This window comes from Aulonocara sp. 'chitande type north' Nkhata Bay, linkage group LG22, assembly GCF_057382095.1.
Source record: "Aulonocara sp. 'chitande type north' Nkhata Bay isolate Kocher_YH1m ecotype deep benthic linkage group LG22, A_spYH_male_GT1.1, whole genome shotgun sequence".
NCBI lineage: Eukaryota > Metazoa > Chordata > Actinopteri > Cichliformes > Cichlidae > Aulonocara > Aulonocara sp. 'chitande type north' Nkhata Bay.
In genome coordinates, this window is record NC_141364.1 from 36,820,711 (window position 1) to 36,825,108 (window position 4,398).

Sequence of the window (4,398 nt, forward strand, 5' to 3'; positions counted from 1 at the left end):
TGGGTCCATTGTCTGGTTGCGTCCTTCTGTCACAATACGGCTGTGTGCAGGCAAGAGTAGGACCCAAACGCAAACTCACAGAGTCAAAAGGTAAACTCAAAAAACACAGCTTTATTGCTGGCGTGGAGTGGGACACGAAAAACAATACAAAATAAACTAAACTAAACTGGGAAAACTAAAGCACAAGGAGCCACAGGGAAAAATCACACAGCTATGAGGGAGGACGCAACACTGACAAAGAGAAACATGGGGCTTAAATACACTGAGGGATAACGAGGGGGAATGAGCCACAGGAGGAGAGCACAGCTGAGAGTAATTAAGCAGGACGAGGCAAGGGAAGCAAAACTAGAAACATTAACATAGAGCAGACTGTGAAAGTAAAACAGGAAACACACTGACGGAACTCAAGACATGTGAACTTAACAGACTGGGGGAGACAGAACATAGGGACCTGAAACATGGAACAGAAAGGCACAGTAGATCAACATGAACATAACAACGCCACAGGGGAAGAGTAAAACAAAATGCAGGAACACAGGACCTCTTTCAAAATAAAACAGGAAACATGAGACAGACATGATAATACAAACTTGATAACATAAGACACGCAGCATGAAACACGAAGGTTGAGGGGAAACTTAAATACAGGGGAAGAAAACACCAGGAGTCTAATAACCAAATGAACTTAGATAACCTTATGAACAAAATTAACTCAAACTTAAAACGCTGGGTCAAAAGACCCAGGATCATGACACTTCCTGTTGTCAGTTGTGGCCCCTGTGTAGAAAACACCCAGGGAGTAGGAGAGCATGCCCTCCACTGAGGAGCGGTAGAAGGCAGCAGCTGCTTCTGGTCCAACTTATTCTTCCTTAGGACATGGAGGAAGGGCAGCCACTGCTGGGCCTTCGGCGGAGATGTAGGTGCCCAGAAACTTGTCATGGGTTTGGGGGTTCTGGCCTTTCTAGCTGATGAGGGCTTGAACACCCGATGAGGGTTGGTGTTAGTGATGAAGCCCTCTACCCATCTCCTGTAAGTGTCTTTGGCTTATTTGATGCCCCTCCTCAAGTTAGCTCTGGCAGTGCTGTACCTAAAATTGTCCCTCAGCCTGAAAGCTGAGTTATCAGTTCTGATCAGAGCCTCTACTTCACTCGTCATCCAAGGTTTCTGCTTAGGAGAAACCTGGAATGGCTTTGGTCACTGTCACATTCTCTGGACAACACTTAATGTAGAAAAGAACATACTGAGTCTCCAGATCTTGCTGTTCAAAGATAGAACAGTCAAAACAGTCTGGTGGTCGGATTATCGTTGGTGGGGGAGGGGTGTTGTTTTCTGCTTGATGTTACTGTATATACATGTTCCAGTGTCCAGTTCCCCCTTGGTAGGACAATTAACATGTTAGTGGAATTTGGGGAGTACAGATTTCAAACATGTCTTATTAAAGTCCCCAGCAACAATATGGACACCCTCAGGGGGTTCTCTCTGTGGTTTCTCCCCTCATTCTTGGCCAGAGTGTCTGTTTTAGTTCCCTTGTGCATACTTTGTGGATCCAGCTGTTTATTCTCCGCTCAAATTCCACCATTGTTATTAATCAAGCTTTATACTGGCTAAGGAGATAACAGCAGGCAAGATAACACTTATGGACATTTCCACTGTATTTATAAACCATATTTATTATAGTATAATGTAACCAACATTCCTGCCTCTAAAGTAATTACTTTATAGTATGAATACATGAGCCCACTGGCTCATGGTTTGTTCTGGGGCAGGGGCAGGCACCTTTATTAGCCTGAGTTAATGCTTCTGAGGGTGGAGTTCAGGTTAGTGCTGTTAGGCTGGCTAGTAGTCCAATAGTCATGGGCCGATTCTTTAGAATTTTGTTTAGTCAACGGTTTGAAGTTTGTTTGTACACATTTCTTTTTGGCTGTTCATACCACCTGCCTGGCTGTCAGTATTTTTTTGTAAATAAATTGCACGTTGGGTGAAGATAATTCCTTCCTCCACCACATCTATCCCCCTTACAGGGACTAAATGGCATTAGATGCCACAGGAAAAGCATTACATGCAAAATGAAGTTTTAAAAAGTGGCCTGTCATTTATACATCATGTCACAATATCAGGTTGAGTTGTCTCGTGCCACATGTCGGGGTGCTCCTCTAGTGCCTCGGGGTCATAGGCCTATTTGACCGAGGAACAAACGGCTGATAGTCGTTTGGATTTGGATACACACAACGTGTATTGTCCTAACAATACAGGACATGATAGCACAACTACCATGACAAACCAAATAGCCCCACAAAGCTTGTCTTCTCTTCTTTTCAGAACTGTGTGGATTTTGCCTCTAGCACAAACTGTAACAGAGTTACTATAATTTAAGGAGTGCCTGTAAAATGCCCCCCATGTTAAATTAGAGCACAACTTTATTTCAGCCAGCTGAACTGGATATATTAATACTGAATATCTTAATTCCTTCTTTAGGGAGAAAAAAAATGATTGTCTGTATTTAAACTGTTGGCCAATAATGTGTGAGACATGTCAAACACGTCTCATGAATGATATGAAGTCATTACAGAGAGAACACTCCTGTCACTAGAAGCCACAATCAGTTTTTGGCAAAGTGACTTTTATACACTCAACAAAAATATAAACGCAACACCTTTGTTACTGCTCCCATTCCCCATGGGATGGACGTAGAGACCTAAAATTCATTCCAGATACACAATATAACCATCCCTCCCAAACAGTGGTCACAAATCAGTCCAAATGTGTGGTAGTGGGCACATCTGCTATATTGAGATAATCCATCCCACCTCACAGGTGTGCCACATCAGGATGCTGATCTGACATCATGAGTAGTGCACAGGTGTACCTCAGACTGCCCACAACAAAAGGCCACCCTGGAATGTGCAGTTTTGTCTCACAGCAAAATGCCACAGATGCCACCAGCAATGAGGGAGCGTGCAACTGGCATGCTGACAGCAGGAATGTCAACCAGATCTGTCGCCCGTGCATTGAATGTTCATTTCTCAACCATAAGCCGTCTCCACAGGCGTTTCAGAGAATATGGCAGCACATCCAACCGGCCTCACAACCGCAGACCTCGTGTAACCACACCAGCCCAGGACCTCCACATCCAGCAGGTTCACCTCCAAGATCATCTGAGACCAGCCACCCAGACAGCTGCTGGAACAATTGGTTTGCACAACCAAACAATTTCTGCACAAACTGTCAGAAACCGTCTCAGGGACGCTCAACTGCATGCCCGTCGTCCTCATCGGGGTCTTGACCTGACTCCAGCTCGTCGCCGTAACAGACTTGTGTGGGCAAATGCTCACATTCGATGGCGTCTGGCACGTTGGAGAGGTGTGCGCTTCACGGATGAATCATGGTTCACATTGTTCAGGGCAGATGGCAGCTGAGAATGTCCCAGTTCTTGCATGGCCAGCATACTCACCGGACATGTCACCCATTGAGCATGTTCGGGATGTGCTTGACCGGCGTATACGACAGCGTGTACCAGTTCCCACGAATATCCAACAACCTCGCACAGCCATTGAAGTGGAGTGGACCAACATTCCACAGGCCACAATTGACAATCTGATAGACTCCATGCGACGATGTGTTGCACTGCATGAGGCAAATGGTGGTCACACCAGATACTGACCGGTTCTGGGTCCCCAGACCCCCAATAGCGCAAAAAACTGCACATTCCAGGGTGGCCTTTTGTTGTGGGCAGTCTGAGGTACACCTGTGCACTACTCATGATGTCAGATCAGCATCCTGATGTGGCACACCTGTGAGGTGGGATGGATTATCTCAATATAGCAGATGTGCCCACTACCACACATTTGGACTGATTTGTGACCACTGTTTGGGAGGGATGGTTATATTGTGTATCTGGAATGAATTTTAGGTCTCTACGTCCATCCCATGGGGAATGGGAGCAGTAACAAAGGTGTTGCGTTTATATTTTTGTTGAGTGTATATCCTTTATTTATGGCCAAGAGGGCAGCAGAATTAGCAGCAAATATTACCACTGTTGATTGTAACGTAGGTTACAATAAAATGGCCAATTAAAAAAAAAGGTTACTTTTGTAAAGAAATTCCAACAATCAAAAATCAGAAATAAATGCCTTTATTTTGTACCGCTTTCCTCTTTCGCTGGAACAACTGTGCATATAGAAATAAAAGGCAGATGAGTGTTGTCTTTGTGTGTTTAAAACAAGATAGCAAAATACAGAATTATTCCTTCACTTGAAGCTAAAAACTACAAGAGATACGACTTCTCACATACCTGAACCAACCAATTATCATTTCACAAAACTCCTGCGTCAATCACCCGCTAAACGCAACACGAGGTAAAACTTTCTAGGAATTTCCGTAGTTCTTTCAAAGTAAAAG